This window comes from Tenrec ecaudatus, unplaced genomic scaffold (assembly GCF_050624435.1).
Source record: "Tenrec ecaudatus isolate mTenEca1 unplaced genomic scaffold, mTenEca1.hap1 Scaffold_1830, whole genome shotgun sequence".
Taxonomy (NCBI): Eukaryota; Metazoa; Chordata; class Mammalia; order Afrosoricida; family Tenrecidae; genus Tenrec; species Tenrec ecaudatus.
In genome coordinates this window covers 87,226-107,828 of record NW_027458101.1, presented here as the reverse complement: position 1 = coordinate 107,828, position 20,603 = coordinate 87,226, and the positions used below count along the sequence as shown (strand labels likewise).

Sequence of the window (20,603 nt, the reverse complement as noted above, 5' to 3'; positions counted from 1 at the left end):
TAAAATATTACATACTACTAGAGTCTTAGACTTATTTAGAGGGTCTTTAGATGTTTTTAGTCGTATATATTGTTTGCTTTTTAATTAATATCTGTTTGGCTTCACAATTTAGATCGTCAATTCAATGTGGAAGATATACACCTATAAAGTCTTGTTCATAAAGTTAGTCTATGTCTTACAGAGAAATTGATTTGGTCTTTCATTTTACTTATACTCCACCCAGTTCCTTTCGGTCTAATTACAGAGAGTAATTAATTGAATGTCTCCAATATCTATTGTTTGCAAGTACACACAAAAAATAAACTTGTGTTTTAAATTGAAAATTAGATCCAGCATTTAGATTAGATCCAGGTACTATTGCCTCTTAACTTATTTTTCCAATTAACCAAAATAGATTAATTATCTTTGGTGAGGGATGCTGTTTAAAAAATAATAAAATAATCTGGCTGTGATGTTCCCACGGTGTGTCCATTGTCATATATTTATCACATGTTTTTCATTGCATGCGTCGAGGCCTCTCTTAAGGAACATAAATTGTTTTGTTCACTAACTTCTATCCAAAGAACCAGGTTAGGCAACAATAAATTGGTTCTTTCATGATGGATTATGTGGAGTCAATTACAGTGTAACAGGGTACCTTCACATGGTTGGCACTCAGAAATGTTTCTCTGATTAAGTTCAGCTTATCATTTAAAATTCAGAATGTCAAGGATGGCCTTTTGACTTTTGACTTTGGGGATAGCAGTTGTTATGACATAATGAATTTTCCTCTTTTCCATCTGACATATTACTCTTGATGAATTCCCATGTATTAATTGTGAGTGTGAGAAATGAACTCTGTGACACGTAAAACAATTATGTGTCGAGGGACCGATTCAGCACTGCTCTTCCCAAATCTCCAGAAAGACGCCCATTTTATGATCAGTCACTCGGCGTCTCCACTGGTTCTCAGTTCTTCAGTCGCTCTCCAGTTATGAAGCTGACACAGTATAGCTTCTTATATCACAAACAAAATATATGACTTTAATACTCATTGCTCGCTTGTTGTGAAGTCTTGCCAATGACACAATGATAAAAGCAAACTAAAACAACAAGACAGGCCCACGTCAGCAAGTCCATTCTGACTCGTCATGACCCTGCATAGGGTTACTGACCCTGTAAACGTGTACAGTTGCTGATTGCCCCACTTTCCTCCCGTGGGACAGTTCTTAGCTTTGAACTTCCAGCTGTTTAGCAATAGCACAATGATTAGTTGAAGGAATCAGGTTATATTTCAAGAAAATAAAATATAATGCTTGAACGCAATGTAAAATCATCTATCATTAACTGGTTAGCCTTTCAGATTAAATAGATACTTTATGTAAACATATAGGCCTTGATTTTTATTACTATAAAAGGCAAACCTTATCAAATGTTTCTCTTTTATAACTCTGACCCACATTTGAACATTAAGTATCGGTGGTGCTTGGCCAATCCATTTGGAAATTTCATTTAAATCAGCAGGACATTAGGTGTGCCCTGTCGGGTGCATTGTGTTTATATGGATTTTAGGGGGATCTTGTCAGTCTTGTTTTATTCTCTTTGCCTGAATCACCTTATGTGTGCCATATTAACCTTATGGAAATATAATAAAATATCTCTCTGAACAGTTATAAAATAAATAAGGAGAAATTGGTGAAATGTGAATACATAAAATCACTAGTGTTTAATATTAAAACAATAGAAATGAATTATTTTAAGATTCAAATCAATATATACTGTAGTATTTAGCCACTTTTAACTCCTAATGCAAACATTTTGGGTTTTTTTGGCAAAGTATATTATTAGGAGATCTCTTCTACATTGACAGAAAACTTCTGAGTGCACAGTCTTCTTGGTGAGATAGAAACAATGAATTAGAATCTACTTTGATGTCTGAGTGCTTTTTTTATTGTTGTTTTTGGTAGCTTCCCTAAAAAGCATTAATAAAAATCCCTCTGAAGATGCATGTTTTTCAAATGAACACCAATTTGTATTTTTAAAGCTACTCTTCTATTTTGCAGCTACCTGTGGCAGATTCCATTAACCATTGTGGTAGGAAATAGAAGCCATGTGTCTTCAGAAGCAATTATTTGGGTGTCTAACAAATCAGGTAAGATATATATTCTCCCCTGTGGACAATTGGTTTCAGATAATTGTTCAGCAACTTAACCTCTGGTTTCTGGGGTTATAAAAATGTGCATAAAGACAAACTAGAAAGAGAAGATGGAAGAATGATAATCACCTCTACAAGATAAGAAAGCATAAGAGGATCTCTTCGGTATAATTTCTGACTCATCCACTTTCACCCTGCCTATATAATTCTTGTTTATTCGTTCCTTTCATGGTGAAGAGAAAACATTTAAATGCTTTTGTAGATCTCATCGTGGCTGTTTTAAACTGTATAATTTCATAATCACACATTTAATTAAAATGTAAGCAGAACTCCCATTAGAGCAGTGTCTCACAAACTGAAACTGAGGCAACAGTTTTAATCCCATTCCACTGTCTTTCTTTGCATTTTCAGACTATCTCTTTTAGAGACCAGAGAAGCAATATCCTTCATGGGATTAGATAATTATAATTATTGGATTTGAAGGGAGAGGATTAGAGTTGTCCTCAAAGTGCACCCTTTGGGGGTCAAACCTCAAGGTGCAGGGAGAAGAGCCAGTTCATTGTCTTTCTACCCACAGACCCAGTGCTATCAAATAGATTCCAACTCCCAGCAGTCCTCGGACACGGGAGCACTGCCCCGTAGGGTGTCCCAGGCTGTACCTGCACGCACAGGACACCGGTGTCCTCTTTCACCCCCAGAGGAGCTGTGAGACTGAACCAGGGACGCTTAGTTAGCAGCTGTTGCTCTTTGACCCCAGCACCACCAGGGCTCCTTATTGTCTGTGTAAATGGCGCCAAACAGGAGAGGGGCCTATTTGCAATCACTCACAGAAGAGTACTTGAGTCCCTTCTAAGTCCTTCATGGACAGCAGGGTCCACATGAGGGTTCCTTTTGCTCCGCTTCCCAGCGAGTTGGAGAAAAGGCGATGATCATCTTCTATTAACACTTCAGTGGCACTAAGAAGGTCACATTTTTCTACCTTTTTCCCCTTGCTGCTTTCACCAATGCTGTTAGTGTATTTTAATTCTTTATGCTATAAACATCATTTTGAGCATATATCTTTTGTTTTAAGTAAATAAACAAATGTTTGTTTCATTTCATACATGGCACAGTTAAGTACTCAAAATAGGTGCATGGCTACATATAGGCAAAATGTACTGAATCCAGAATGTAATCTGACTATCAGAAACATAAACACTTGTAATTCCCAGGGGTGAAGGTTACTCATAATTTCGTGTTAATGTAATTTTAATATGAAACTGCATATTATAAAGAGTTACAATTCCATTCACGTTTATTGTATATAAGACATTCACATGTAATGTGGTGGTACATTGAAATGCTGACTGTAACATTTATTGGTTTCTTCTCCTTTAAAATAACTCATTACAATTTGTTCTTTTAATTGCTTTGAGTTAGCGTTTATTTCGTGATTCTGAATTCACACTTACTATCTTATCTTCCTTTATAATTCTCTTTTATCCCCATGAAGCACCTTTACTTGAATACATAATATGTTATTACATGGTGAATGAAACTAGGGAGTTGTAATTGTCCAACGATTTGAATTATGCCATCCCTCCATACATTTCTTAGAAACATGAGACATAATAATCTTCAGAAATAAACTACGACATATCCCTTTGAAATGTAGAGTGGAAATGAGAAAGTTAAAGAAATGTAGAAGTACTTACTGATTATATATTTGAATCAGCCTAAACACTCAGCTTAGAAGGTGAGGGCTATAGGGAGTCTGTTCTTACTGGAAACCTGCTGGAGAAGGTATTTCCTCTTTATCCTTTACTTTCTCCTTTTTGGGAAGACCATAAGCCTTCCCTTGACCAATACAGGTTGTACTTGAGAGATTGCTTCATCTTGAGTTATTAATCAGGATAATGACAGTCCATTCTTTCAACATGTTTGCCTTAAATATCACCAATGTTAATATGAAGAACTGCTATGAACAACTGCACAGGTATACGCTTTAAAACTCTAGGGGATGCTATTTATGAAGGGGGTATTGTGAGTGGCACATCCCCACCCCACAGTCAGGCACTGCACACATATCAGAGTGTAAGGTGTCCTTTTGTTTCAATCCCAGCAGTGTTCTCTATTTGACACGAACATGGTAACACTTAATACTTAAGGTTGCTCAATACCGTCAAGTGTTTACTCAATAGCAAGTAAGTTTTCCACATGTCACTTGAAGGCCTTATAAATGCTTTATAAATGCACAAATTGGGGTGACCCATTCCCAGTGAAGCTAAAAATAAAAGTCATCTTTCTAGTTTGCCTTTTTCAGTGTCATTTTACCTATGCACCGTCTTCTCTTGAAGTCCTGAACTTCGATGAGGCCTAGTAAAAACCTGACACCACACTATAATTAGATAAAAAGAAAAGATTGGTTAACCTCAACTTCTTTTATATGTTATCTCCTATTTTATTCAAAACAAACAACTAATGTACATGAAAAGTATCTGCATTAAGCCAGGGAGAAAAACGCATTGGTCAATTGTTATAAACACATGTAAAAAAATGCCAAATTTTAATGACAACAACCAGATCAATGTTTTGTAATTTTTCATGGTCAGTAAAGATTTTATTTCACATATATTCACACAAGGCCATAGTTAATTATAAAGTTTAAATTTGATTATCATCATCATATTTTCTTGAGAGTTAAATTTTTGAAGCCCTTTGGATAAATATATAATTATTTCTAAAGATGACATAAAACGCTACCTAAAGTATTAAGTCAATTTTTAAGTTATTAGAAACAACCAAAATTTTTTCTCTCTTTCATTTTCACTGAGAAAATACCAACAATCTAGGCATTATAAATGTAATAGCTTGCATATTTACTGGATATTTGCTTACCCAAGAGTGGAAGGCAATACATTCAGTTACATTTTAGGAAAGAACACAGTCAGAATAGAGTAGACACTGGCTCTGAAAGGTCAGTAAACACTAAACTAGTGCTGAAGTGCTCTCACCTTTGCCTTCAGCATTGGCTTACTTGAGACTCAGAAGCCCTTAGAAGCAATATGATTTTAATCCCCATCTTCTAAATGAGTTTATTACAATTTGATGGTAACTTGGGTCAAGTCCGTTGGCAAATTAGGTAAAGAGCTAGGTCTAGGGCTGTGATTTTCTTCTGTTATTTTTAATACTTCTCTCATGAGCACACCCTTATTTACCGTGGATAAAATTGTAAAGTTTTGTTAGGCTGTCTGGGCGATCTCTTAGTTATGTAACACTTTGTCATTGGGTGTATGCCAGTGACTCTTAAAGAGCTACAGAACATTATCTCATTTAATTCTCTTACAAGTTTAGGGACGAAGTCCACCTAAGTTATCACAGAGTTTATTGTGTATTTCCAGTTTTGTTATCCTGGTTGACATTTCTTCTCATCTGCAGCCAGCCAAGTTTGTAAAGAATATATCACCTTCTTCTTTTGGTCCTGGGGTGTGTGTGTTGGGTGTGTGTGTTGGGTGTGTGTGTTGGGTGTGTGTGTTGGGTGTGTGTTGGGTGTGTGGTGGTGGTAAATGAATGATAAGAACTAAAATATTTTAAAGTATTAACTGCTCTGTGTTTTGATATGGCCTAAGACTTGTGTCATTTTGGGAACATTCCAAATAGAAATTTTAATTATTATTACCGACCCTCAAAATATAGCTTCCATAATTTTTTATGGTTCTCATCATGCACTGTACATCACGAGGCCATGGAAAAAGAACACTTTAAAATTCATTGCTTGCCATTAGTTAATTTGAAGAATATTTTAGGGATATAATTAACTAGAACTGAAAAGGTATTTAAGAATGTATTACTATATCTTGCCAGGGATTATTTCTCTACAGATTTCACTTATACCAGAGACATAAAAATATTCACGAACAGTAATAACCTTCAGGTTTTAGTTATCAGTTTAATAATGGCAAACTTAAAAGCAGGAGATGGTTGCCTTTTATTTCCTTTCCTTCTTTTTTACTGACCAGACTACATAAAAGGGGTAAGAATTGCTTTTATCATTTATACATACATATTATTTTAATTTGAGTATAGATTTAAATTTTTGAATAAAATTGATTTAAAAACAAGAGCCAATTATATCACATGAGATTTATATAAAAGATGAGCATGAAATAACTTTTAAATTATATTTAATAATTATAAATCATGACAATTTGAAACCTGTAAAACCCTAAATTATATGATCAGATATGAGGCTTGAATTTTAAATATTATCACCTATAAAGTGACTACTTAAGGAGTGGGGAGATCCAATTTATTCTGTGAATTCAGACATGATTTTAATATTTTATAAGGAATAGATCATTGTGAACTTACAGATGCATGAAAATAAAGTCAAAGTTGATCAACAGAAACAGTATCCTTAATGTTTCAATTTTATTTTTTATACTTGCCACATTTTCTTGTTAACTATATCTCTTGTCATCATTGCATCCATAAAATGGGGATGATATTCTAAAGCTTCTTTATAGCAATTGTGTGGATAAACATTGAAGTTTTGAAGAAAAGGAGATTATAAAGTCTCATAGGTAGAGAAAATCATTCATACTCTAAAATAGAACTTGATAGACTTTTCCTTCTGCATACCACTATTAAACTAGAGATCAATTGTCAGCCTAAGAGAATGTATACCATTTCTTTTCCATTGAATTGTAGCATTGAAAGGGACCTTATAGGCCATTGTTTGTCCATCAGGTTATAGGTAAAGTGGTTTTAAAAAAGGAATATGCTATCGAAGTTTAAAAATTTATGTATATAGATGTATAGTCAGTCGGGCATGACTTTCTTGCCCCTATTCTAGTTTATTTTAACTGTCATATTTCTCCTTTCAAATTAAAAAGAGAGAAGGAATGTGAAAATGTGTATTTTATGATAGTAAAAGCACTATACCACGTTGTGTCAGGAGCATAGACCAGACTAGAAAGAAGCCTAGATGGTGGAAGACCTGAGATGGACTATTTTCAGCTGTGTTGGACAATTGAATTACAACTGTCTGAGCCTCGTTTGCACGGGTACTACATATAAATGTGGCCAAAGTACAGTGCTTTGAAACATTAAATATTAGATTTTTTTCAATAGTTTGGGATTATATTTTAGTGGACTGTAATAGGTGCCTCTTCATCTTGCTGGCATGTTTGGACTAAATCTTCCACTTCATTCCAGTTTTGAGCAATTAATGACCACTTTTGTCCACGATACCTTTTGTGGTAGTAGAATTATTTTCTGATGGACTCTATGTAAAGAGATTCCATTCAAAAACTATATGTTTGAATGCGTCCTTGGGGAAATAATAGGAAAACCTGATTTGGAGTCTGAGATGTAAAAACATTGACAATGGACTGAAGCTGACTCCAATGGGCTGCACATGGTCTCTGTGATACATTTTCTGGTGTGAGCTATCATGGAAATGATTTATTTTTCCCTTGGGCATGAGACACTGTTTTAGCATAAGCTCTGCTGAATCCTGGAGGCTTTGTAGATAGAGAACATGAACACATGCTATAGTAAACGGTGGCATAGCAAGCTAAGCATTTGGACTGCAAGCTGGTTCAAACTAGCCAGCTGTTCCTTCAGAGAAAGATGAGGCTAGCTGACCTCATAACCAGGAGCAGCAGTTCCGTTCTTCCCGATAGGGTCACTGTGAGTTAGAACTGACTCCATGGCAGTGGTTTTATACATGTATACGTGTACACTTACATATATTTCCTTACATTTATGCACAAAGATTAAAAATATTTTATTTAAAGAGTATGCAGGTTCTAGGACACACAAGGTCTGAAAGCATCCACAATGAAGTACAAAATCATTGGAATTGTGACCTATGGTTTGTAAATAAATAAGGAAACAATTGAAAATGAATAGCATTCTCCATATGTACCATATTTGAAGGAGTTAAATGTGTAAGAAGTTATAAGATTGTTTTTACCAGCTCGCTTTCTTTAATTGAATTACCTGGCTAATATAATCAAGTTACTATTTTCCAAGGTGATTCCAATAAGCAGAATTTATTATCTTTGTTTTTAATTATGTGTAGAAATATTAGAGTCTTAAGTAAATGCAGTTTCTTTTTCCGGCGTTATTGATGATGCTGCATCATCTGTTATTTATAGTATTTCCAAGAAAGCACAAGGAAGAGGCAAGGAACACCCATGACTCTGAAATAAATGAGCTCGATTGTTTTAATAACTTTCTTACTGAACGCGTTAAGAGAATGTAGTTCTCAAAACTTTTCCCTTCATTCTAATCATACTATATGCATATATAGTCTATGTCACACAGACACAAGTACATGTTAGGTCACATGTATGTTGAAAAAACAATTATGTGTAGGGGATAGGGATTTTATCAGGAATAGAGGCTAGTTATAACCTACTAAACATTTACTAGTATATCCTAGATGCAAATGATTACGTGAAAGATTAGCTTTTATTTGAGCAATAATAATTATTAGTAACTTTACACTTGGTATTAAGAAAATATACTTTATATATCATTAACATCTAAATCTATTTCATCCTGAAAAACATGCTGTTTGTAGAGCACCACAGGATCACTTCTCTGGGCAAAGGAAGCTGGTTGTTGGGGAACATCAATCAAACCAGATACTTTAGGGTCAACTATGACCTAAGGAATTGGAGATTATTAATCGAACAGTTAATAAGGAACCATGAGGTAAATTCTGGATTTTCTCTTTAAGATCCGTTTTCAGATGTGAACCCTGGATTTTAATTCTAAATTTCTAACCAGGACAATATTTTTCTGGTTGGCCTCATAGGTTCTCTCAGTCAGTAACCGAGCAGGTTTGATCGACGATGCCTTCAGCCTAGCCAGGTAGGTGTGTTTTCCTATGCAACTACCCAATCAAGACTCACACTAGTGAGACTTTCTCTATTAAACTCAATCGCGTGTATGTTTTGAGTAATCTTTTGAAATAATTTGTTTCATGTGCTCTGGGGGTGGGATATGAATTATAATCATATAATCTTGATCAATAGTTAGCCATAGGGTGTTTCTGAGTCAGAAGAAGCTTGATCAATTTCTACTGAAAATTCGATTGACCACTCTGGAGATTAATAATTGCTTCACCATTTCACTAATTAACTCTACAAAATGGCCATTGCACCATATTTAATGTTTGATAGACTACACTTTTCAGTGTTAGCAGTTTTTTTCTCTTACATAGATTAGTATATCTTTTTAAAATGTGGTGCATTATGAAAAGCTATTGCTTTCAGAAACAGGTAGTTCCAAATTTTGATTAAAAATGCAGATTAAACATCTCAAGAAAAGAGTCATAACAATCTTATAGTAGCATTTTCATTGATATTTTTCATAATTTGTTATACTATTAAAATAAATTATTCTTTGCATAATTAAATAAAATTATTTAAATTAAATAATTTGAAAATAAACCCAAGTGATTTATTCAGTTTGGAGACGAACTAGTAAAACAGCTCAGTTCTGAATTGTTTGTACTGCTTCACATGCAAATTTTAATTTACTAATTTGATTTTACAAGCTACAGATTAGGACACAGTGGTTCTCTTAACTTAAGTGTTTGTCATTATTCGTTATGTTAATTCTCCTATGATACTGTGAAAACCACCTAGAGATGTCTCGTGCATTAGGCACTGTCTCATAATGGGACATTAAACTGCTTTCACAGTGTGCACATCCCATCACATAGCAACTTTCTTCTGCATGTTAAAAAGCATATAGTTCCCTAGAGCTTTGTATTTAATCAAAACCAATGAGTCTAAATATCGATCCCAGATAATTACTTTGATAGAGGCAAAATCAAAGCTTGGAATCAGGTTTCAGAAAACAGCACTCATTAAATAAATAATAATATATATAAGGAAAACCTCATTTAAAAAAAGGTAAAGGACTTTCAGTGGTTCTTTTAAAAGAAATTTATATCTGGCCTTTGCTGTTTCCTTGTTAAAGAAGCCAAGAACCAGTATCAATATTTTCTGTTACTTGATGTCAGTGCCTCATTTTGGGTGGAACTTCAGGTTCAAAAATAGCTGCTCACAGAATGCTAAGACTAAGGATCATTTAGCAGCAATAAAATGTCTAATACAGTTGTATTTATTCAAAACAGTTGTTTAATTAGAAGCATTTTTTGCTTACAACCAGGTAATTAAGAATTATTCCATATTACAACATCAACTTATTGGGCAAACATTTAGAAATAATAGAGATTGAGAGGATCTCCTTAGATACCGATGTGTGAAAATAATGATTAAGAGGTATTTTTTGCTTGAAAGTATGATGTAAAGACTTTAAAGTATGTTTTAGATACAGTGGAAAGATTAAGTCGACATAGAAGTTCCAAAAAATCCAGAAAGTCAATGAGCATACACTTACTCCAATATTTCACCCAGAGAAAATCAAGACAAGCAAGTAGTGCAATAGATTACCACAGAAAGTTAAAGTAGCTAGAAGAAAACTTATATCATGAACTAACAATTACCTGAAACTTAAAAGGCACCAGACACAAATCTGTGTACAGTTATTCATTTAATGAATAATTGATAAAGCCTTATGAAATATGTAGGATTGGTTGTTGCTGCTGTCGGTGCCCTTATGTCTGTTCTGACGTACAGTTACCCCATGTAAAACAGGACACAACATGCCAGTCCCGTGCCGCGCTCCCCCTCTGTTCTTATGTCCAATCCTATTGTTGCACCACAGCGTCAAGACGTCTTTGTCTCTGCTCCTCTGCTTTACCAAGTGTGCTATTCCTTTCTAGGGGCGGGTCTCCATCATGCCCATAGTAAATGAGATGAAGTTCAAGCAGCATTATGGCTGCCCATCTTCTGAGACAGATTGGTTTATTCACTTCACATGCATTGTATTCTCAATATTTTCTTGCCAGCACCATGATTCAAATGTGTTGACTCTTCTTCAGTCTTCCTTATTCAGTGTCCAACTTATCATGGTCACATGCGTGTGAGGTAATTGAAAAGACCATGGCACCTTAGTCCTCAAAGTAACTTCCTTGCCTTTCAAAAGTTTGTTTTTTATATGTCGAATGATCCTGTTACTGTTTTATAAATAAGGAAGCTGAGGATCAGAGAAGTCGTTGAACCTGACCACGTAACGCTGCTAGCAATTAACAGGGCACGTGTGTACATCCAACTTGTAGGACGGTCGAACCCATACTGTTAAAAAGGACAAGAGTCTACACTTCAACAGCAATGCCATTTATTTTAATAAAAGGGAAGTTTACTTTAGAAAACTGAAGGACTTTAAAAAGACATTTCTATAAAGAGGGGGAACCCCCGCCCCCCAAATGGAGAAAAAAGCCCCACTGGGCATAACTTTCACACTATGCATTTTTCTTGGTAGGTGAGTAACTTGCTCTTAGCGCACCCAGTGGCGTCACCTGGGAAAGTTCTTTCTGGTCTCAGTGAATTTTTTTTTTTTTTTGTAGAAGTAATATCACTGGAAATCAGTTTTTCTTTTGGCCAATTTAAGAGACCAGGATGCAGTTGTGAAATTTTATTTCCTGCCTGGAAAATATGCTTCAGAAACTCAAGTGTATGAATGCTTTTCTTATTTCAAGAAAGGTAAAATGCCGATTGATGATAAAACTCATTCTAGACATCCGTCGACATCTCAAAAAGACAAAAATGTTGACTCATAATCCACTTGGAGTTCCTTCCACCAGGTCAGATTATTAATCAAGCTTTCTATTTAGAGGTTCTGAAATGATAGAGTAACTGTGCCACAAAAAAGACCTTATTTGTGGCAGATGGGACTCTGGTTCTGCCACCACAACAATGCACCTGCTCAGGTAGCCATCTCAGTGTGCCAATTTGGGGTGAAAAAACAGCATGCCCCTCTGGCCCCATGCATCTTAACTCACCTGACCTCACTCTGTGCACCTTCTTTTTATGTCCGTGAATCCAGAGGGACATGAAAGGACAGCAATTTGATGACACAGAAGGTGAAGAAAATAATGAGGGAGGTACTGTCAGCCATCCGAACAGATGACTTTTAATGTTTCCAAGAATAGAATCACAAATATGACAAATGTGTTAAGGGTAATGGAGAATACTTTGAAGGTGATAAAGGTTGTTTTATTTAAAAATTTTAAATTTATAGTTTTGAAAAATAAATTCCATTTATTTTTTCCCTTTAGTGGGTACCTTCTCGTATTCTGAAAGTTTTAGAATGCTTATGAGAAAACAAGTAGTGATATTTTAAAGACAGAGAGCAAAAGAAAATGGAAAATATGTGAATATTTTTCACTCATTCACATTAACATGTTAATTTTAAATGTAATATTTAAAATATTTATAACCTTTGTCTGTCTGTTAGAATATTATTAGAAATATATCCCCTAATTTATATTCCTTGTTGACTGAGTCAGAACATTGCTTTCCATTTTAATTTTGGAAGTCTTAAACACTTGAAACAAACCATTTTATTCTCATTTATTAAAATTCACCAGGGAATATGCAAATGTTATTAGAGCAATAATTATGAATTTTTAAAATGATCATGAGATACCTTCATTTTAACATATGTAGTTGTAAACAAAGCCACATGGATGTAACACCCAAGAATCAAATCTCCTCAATGTGTGGAAAGGCAGATAGGGAAGCTCCGTATCCTTATCCAGAATTAGAACAAGGCAAACTATGGAACAGACCATCAATTGCTATTGTGCAAGTTCAAATTGAAACTGAAAAAGATGAGAAAAAGTCTAGTAGGATAAAAATATAAGAGTATTCAGGTGAGTATATCCCACCTGAATTTAGAGAATATCTCAATAATAGCCTTGCAGCATTGCCTGATCATTAATGATAAAAGACTAGATGATTTTGGATGACATCATGAGCATCATAGATGAAGGGAGCAAAAGGTCATTAAAAAGACAGGAAAGATAGAAGACATCAAAGTAGATGTCAGAAGGGACTCTGAACCTTGCTATTTATTGATCATAGAGCAACTAAAGCAAATGGAAAAATTAAAGACAAAGTAAAAGCTGACTTGAAAGTTTTATAGGCTCGCTCAAGAAGACAAGTGAAGCATTATGATGAATATGCATGAACATTCAGTTAGAAATCCTACACAGAACAACATGCAGCATTTTTCAAAATGAAATAAATAAGGAAAAAACTCAAGCCTTGAGCGAAAATACCAAAGGATTCTATGGAAAATATGCTTAATAATGCAGGAAGTATTAAAATAAGAATGAAAGAATCATAGTTACTGTACCCAAAAATTTGGTCACATTCAACCATTTTAGAGGTAGCATCTTAATCAAGAACCTATAGTATAACAGGAAGAAGCCCAAGCTTCACTGAAAATATTGAAGAAAAAAAAAGATTCAGGAACGGACAGAATAGCAATTGAGATATTTCAAATACTAGCCATAAGCTGGAAACACTCCCTCATCCATGTCAAGTATTATAGGAAACAGCTACCCCATCAACCAACTGGAAGAAATTCATGTATTTGCTCATTCCAAAGAAAAGTGGCCTAATATGTTGTGTAAATTATTAAAACAAAATCATAATATCACATGAAAGTAAATTTTTGCTGATAATAAGTTTAAAATAGTTATAACAATACATAGAGAAAAGACAGAAATTCAAGCTGGATTGAGAAGAGGATGTGAGATGAACTATATGATTGTAGATATCAGATGGATGCGTTTTGTTGACAATGCACAGGCATTTGATTGTGTATCCCAAAACAACCTATGGATTACTCTACGAAGAATACTTAATAGCTCTCATGCAGAGCCTATAGAAAGACCCAGAAGCAGTCACTGGGCAATCAAGGGGATGCTGAGAAAAATGATCCCAGAAGCCAGACTGCAAGAAGAACGCACCATCATGATTGTAAAAAGGCTCATAAACAACTTTCCATATGCAGATGGCACACCTTGCTTGCCAGCAGTCAAGAGGACCTGAAGCATTTACTGATTAAGATAAAAGGCTACAGCATTCAGCATGGATTGTACTTCTCCCTAAGGAAAAAATAAATCATCACAATTCTGCCTAATGAAAAATAAATACAACTGAACTAATAGGGACATCATGATAAATGGAAGGCGGTGGTGGGGAGAATTGAAATTGTGAAGCATTTTGTTTTATTTGATACCACAATTACACTCATGCAAAGAAGCAATCGAGACATCAATTAAATCTGTAAAAGGATTATTTAATATGTTAAAGAGCAAAGATGTCACTTGCAGGATTAAAGTGTGCCTTATCAAAGTCATGATATTTTCAATCTCTTCATGTGCATGAGAAAGATGGACACAGACTGGAGAATAATGAGTCATTTGAATATGGTATTGACAAAGAATATTGTATTTACCTGGGTTGCCAGAAAAAGTGACCAGACTGTCTTTGAAACAGTACAGACCAAATGCTTCTTCAAGGTAAGGCTGGTGAGACTTACGTCAAGTACTTTGAACGTGTCATCAGGAGGGGCTAGTCCACAGTTGAGAGTGAGTGAAAAAGAAAAAGGTACTCATGTGCAGAGTGAAATTACTCCATCAATATTTCAAGGCTGGTACCATTGGAAAGCAGATAGCCAGGCCTTCTTCTCAGAAAGTTCCGGATAAATTTGATCCACCAACCTTTGGGTTAGTAGCTGAACGCTTCCTATTTGCACCACTTGGGTACTTACTCTTCTACAGGTGGGAACTCCAACTGTGAAAATGAACCCAAGTTCCTGTCTGGCATCAGAGGAGCTGCTAGAACATTTCACAGTTGCCCACCGCTGAGATTATCTGGGAGAATTACTGACCTTCAATCCAAAGTAGCTAGTGCTTTGGCAGGAACAAAATGTCTCCTCCGAGGAGCCCTGGTGGCATAGTAATCACTCATCAGCCTGCTAATGGTAAAGCCAGCAGCCAGAAATCACCATCTGCTCCTGGAGTGAAAGCTGGGACTTAATACTCCCAAGAAGAATTAAAGCAGTGGTTCTCAACCTGTGGGTCGCAACTCCTGTGGGGGTGGAACGGCCCTTTCACAGAGGTCTCCTGATTCAAAACAGTAGCAAAATGACAGTGATGAAGTGGCAATGAAAATAATTCTATGAGGGGACCTGATGCAAAGGGCTTAAGTGGAGAGCAAATGCTTTGAGAATGATTGGGGCAGGGAATGTATGAATGTGCTTTATACAATTGATGTATGTATACGTATGGATTGTGATAAGAGTTGTATGAGTCCCTAATAAAATGTAAAAAAAGAAAAAAAGAAAGATCAATAAATAAAACTGAGGAAAATTTTAAAAAGAGTTGTATGAGCCCCTAATAAAATGTTGGTTTTTTTTTTTTTAAAGAAAAGAAAAGAATTCTGTGGTTGGGGGGTCACTCCCCCATGAGGAACTGTGTGACAGGATCACAGCATTAGGAAGGTGGAGCACCACTGTGTTCGAGTCTCAGAAACCTCCAGGCACGGTTCCATCTTGTCCTATAGGGTTGCTCTGAGTCGCCATCAACTCAATGGCAGTGAGTTTGGTGTGGGGTTTCATTGCCAAAATGGTTGCAATGATCCCACACAGGAAAGGTTGTAAGAGTGCGCAGTGTTTCTTTCTGTTGTGCTTGTCACTACGAGTTGGAATTAACTCTGAGGCACTAACCACAAGAAATCCAAACTCAGATTTAATTGGGGAAATGTTTTGCATTTACTTGGACTTGCAGGACATACATATTTTAGTATATGCTAGTAAATTCTCTAATTATGTTATTTAATCTATTGTCAACCTTTGGAGTCTGACTACATCCTGCTCCATTAAGCATGTTCAAAGAGACTGAGTAGAAGATAGCAAATATTCATGAAATTCTCGAAGGATCTCATTCATACTTCTCAGTAAAAGCACTTCATGAACTGGTCACTATCAAAATTGTATAGCTGAGAAATCAAGGTTAAAAGTCACTCAGCTCAGCAAAAATTGGGCAGCTCTTAAGTTAGGGATGGGGGATAACCTCAAACAATTGAGCAGCAGTTGTTCTGACCCCAAATCATAGGAATTTTGCCCAGTATTTGAAAATTCTTAAATCCCCGTTTGCTTAGTCAATTGAAGATATAAGTATTCATTTAAAAAATGGTTCTACTTAAAAAAAAAGCCTTGTCTACCCTCCCCAGCAAGAATAGGTATTTTTTTTTAGCAAGTCCAGTGTGTGTTTGTGTGTGTGTGTGTGTGTGTGTGTGTGTGTGTGTGTGTGTGTGAGAGAGAGAGAGAGAGAGAGACAGATTTGCCAATTGGAAATCCTAGGGGGTAATTCTGTATTGTTCTATATACTTCGTGTGAACTGGCAACATGCTTGGTAGAGGAGCACTGATGACATAGTGCTTACCTGTTGGTCTGAAATCTGAAAGGTCAGCAGTTTGAAATCACCAACTTCTACACAGGATTGAAAGATGAGGCTTTCAATTCCTGTCAAGAGTTACAGTCTCAGTGCTGTCCTCTGAAGTGCATTCTTCTAGCGAAGGGGTGGGGGTGTCCACATAGTTGGGTTTGGGGCTGGCCCCGCACACCTGTCTATCGGTTCCCTGGTACATGCCGGTATGTTGTAGTCACATCTTGGCACATGGGGTTGAAGACTGGTCTCTCTCCTACAGCCTGGGGAGAGGGGCACATCTGATTAGAGCACACAGGAGAAAGGAAAAGGGATGGAGAGGGAGGGGAACTCATCCTGGCCCAGCAAGCCCCAAGGACGATATTTCTGCACAGATCAGACAATGCACAGAGAGGACCATAGGGCTGGCCCCACTATGAGGCACAACGTCCCTCACTGAGCCATAGCGCTAAGGGGGACAACACTGCAGACACAGTGCATGTGCCAGTCTGACCCCATCACCCTGGAGGGAAACACCGAAGGCATGCAACAGAGTAGCAAGGGGAACAAAGTGGTGAAATCTCCAGTGAATACAAAAAATAGACTTTGGAGACAGAATGTGAGACCCCATCAGACTTGACTAGAAAGCACTCTTAAAGGCTAGCAAAGAGACCTTGAACTATTTAGAGGCTTTTCCACTTTTATCAGTGGCTTTCTTTTTGGTTTTGGTTATTTTATTGTTTTGTTGATTTTGACTTCCTTTGTTGTCTCTTTTGGCTTTGCCTGGTTTTTGTGCTTATTAATGTCTCTGCATGTCTTCTATCTAAATAAGATAGGTGGGATAAACAATTCGGAGAAGATAAGAATGGACTGATGATTCTGGAGGGATACTGGAGAAAGGGAGGTGGGAGAAAGGAAGGGGATGAGATACCAACCCAGGGATAAGAGAACAAGAAGTGAACTAAAATCAATGGAGAGAAAGACTTCAGATGCCTAGTGGGCCCTAACCAAGGGCAATGTAGCAGCAAGGATTACTAAACCCAAATGAAGGCCTAACATGAACATGATGGTGGGACAAGAGGAACGTAAAAGGAAATAGAGGAAAGAACCAGGAGGCGCAAAGAACATTTATAGATGTCTAAATACAGGCATGTACATATGTAAATATATAATGAGAGGGGAATAGATCTATGTACATATATCTATATGTTAAGAATTAAGGTTGTAGATGGACATCAGGCCTCGACTCAAGTACTCCCTCAATACAGGAACATTTTTTTTCTAATAATCTGGCATTCTGTGATGCTCACCTTCCCAACAAAATCACTGAAGACAAAATGAGTGCATAAGCAAATGTGGTGAAGAAAGCTGATGGTGCCCGGGTATCAAATGATATACCATCTGGGGTCTTAAAAGCTTGAAGATAAACAAGTGGTCATATAGTTGAGAAGCCACAAAGCCCACATGGAAGAAACACACCAGCCTGTGCGATCATGATGTGTCAAAAGGATCAGGTATTAGGCATCTAAGACCCAGAACAAAATTATACTCAATGTGAATGGGAGTGGGGGGTTGGGGGGAGAAGTAGAGACCCAAAGCCCGTAGGTAGACAATTGGACATCCCCTCACAGAAGGGTCACAAGGAAGAGATGAGCCAGTGCAGTAGAGCACCATTGAAACACACAACTTTCCTCTAATTCTTTAATGCTTCCTTCCCCCACACTATCATGACCTCAATTCTACCTTACAAATCGGATTAGACCAAAACATGCACAGTGCTACATATAAGAGCCTGCAACACAGGGAATCCATAAACCCCTCTGGGCCAACAATGAGAATGGAGATACCAGGAGGATAAGGGGAAGGTGAGGAGAGAAAGGAGAAATCGATCACAAGGATCAACATAAACCCCCTCCCATGGGGACAAACAACAGAAAACTGGGTGAGGGGCAACAGAGGAAGATTTAAGATATGAAAATAATAATATATAACTCATCAAGCGTTCAGGAGGGTGGTGGGTAGGGGGGGAGGGAGAAAAATGAGGAGCTGATATGAAGGGCTCAAGTAGAAAGAAAATGCTTTGAAAATGAGGATGGCAGCATCTGTGCAAATGGGCTCGACACAATAGATGATTGTATGGATTGTGATCAGAGATGTAAGAGCCCCCAATAAAAGTAATTAAAAAAAAGTTACAGTCTTTGAAACTCAAAGGGACCGTTCTACGCTGCCCTATAGACTCGCTGTGGGTCTGCATTGACTGGGTTGCAGTGGGTTAGAGTGAGTTAGATGAGTGTAGCCTTATCCTGAGGATAGTGCATTATCTCATCCTTATACTACTGCTTGCTACTCCAATCCATAGTGCAATGTTGTATTTGTGTGTGTTGTTGAATTAATCAGTCATTGATTGTTGAAAGGATCGACTTCTATGCAACTCTTTTCAGTAAACTGCTCTAGGTATTCTTATTTATGGCTATATTAAAATATATAAGTAACCACTGAACGCTTTCTAATTGTCAAGACTAAAACAAAACATAAATATAGTATGAAAACCTTCTTTTGCTCTTGCTCCATACTCATTTAACCCTCCTCAGATGTGAAAGTACTAATACTATATGCTCATTCATTCTTTGTATTTTCACAGGGTTTAATATTTACATATGAAAGCATTCGTTCTCTACTCTCATTTGTAAAAATATGTCTGGAGAGTTTGATTCTAATTTTTCAGTACTATAATCATGACTGCAGTGAATATTTTGAACAATCTTTTATTATAAAAATGACTTATTAATTTGTTATTGTAAGTGGAATATTTGATACAAAATGTATAAACACTTTGATACATTCCAAGAGATTCTACCAGTGTAAAGGTTCATCAACCACGCACCTAAAAATTCCAATTCCCTCACAACTCAAAGCGAATACAATAGGTAGTATAAATACTTTTAAGTTTTTAACGTTTAGCAAATGTGATTATGCATCCTTCCAAATGTATTTGTGAATTTTGATTTTTATTCTGTGAAGTGTTTTCTGATTAATGAAGGATTAAAGCATAATAGAAAATCAACAAAGGGTTTTTTCTTTTATCCTACTTTATTTTCATTGTTGTGGGTATCTGGGATGTTAATCCTTTTTCTAGGCTACATTTTATTGGATGTTTTCACAGTACTATGTTGATTTCTTTATTTTAACTTTGTTGGGTAGTTTACATTCAAAGAATGTTCAAAATTGTCAAACTATTCCTTTTGTGGCTCTCTAGGTCTACTGTCCATAGAAGGCTCCCCTAAGAATTTAGAATATCTTTGTACTTCAGTTGTTACTTTAGTTTACAATACAATTCGTCAACTCTTTCTTCTCTTTTATTATACGGGATAAAATGTAGATCTAATTTCCTTTAGCATTAACACACTCATAACCAGTTATTTTAATTAATTTTAAGCACTTTTATTTGGTAATTTTATATAATATCTTACTATTTACAGGGGATTGTCATTGGTCTGTTGGTATTCTTTTGGGCTTTGTTTTTGTTGTTGTTTGGCTCCCATACTGTGTGGTTCTCTTTACATTACTGTATAGGATGGCATCATTGGTAAGCATTTCCTGTTGCTCTTCTTTGAAACCTGACAGTTTTTCTCTTATTAGCAATTTTGTAATCAGTTTGGCATATTACATTAAAACTCTATTTTGACTTTGACTGAATATGCATGGGATGTATGAAATACTGTATGGAGAGTAACGTTCTTATTTCGATATGTTACAGAGGGAATTGTTCTCTTTACACACTTATCACAGCCCAGTTGTGCTTGCTTGTGTATAGGTAAACAATTACTCAGTTACTTCCAAATCAGATTATATTATGTCTCGATCTTTGAAATCAGTGATAAAATACCTAAATATTTTGATCATTGTTTTATTTGGTTTAGTTTCTTTTATTTTTGGAGGCAATATTTTAGATTGGGAAGGTATGCCAACGAGTAAGACAGATTCACTCTTCTCAAGACGCTCAACTCACAGTCTACTAGGGAAGATATTCAGTAGCTAAGTAGAATATTCAATATAGAAATGCTTTGGATAAGTATTACAAAATCATTGAGTAAATGTCACTTATTTCTGCACAGACAGTGA

The 20,603-nt window shown here is 36.2% G+C and overlaps 1 long non-coding RNA gene across 2 annotated transcripts in view; it reads left to right on the top strand.

Annotated features, from left to right (window-relative positions):
- Nucleotides 1–20,603, top strand: part of LOC142436150 (uncharacterized) — a 95,287-nt gene that overhangs the window by 4,214 nt on the left and 70,470 nt on the right. For both annotated transcript variants that reach the window (XR_012781807.1, XR_012781808.1), the window contains exons 3-5: nt 2,043–2,131; nt 8,706–8,839; nt 8,943–8,998. This is a non-coding gene — a long non-coding RNA (uncharacterized LOC142436150). The remainder of the gene's footprint in view (nt 1–2,042; nt 2,132–8,705; nt 8,840–8,942; nt 8,999–20,603) is intronic.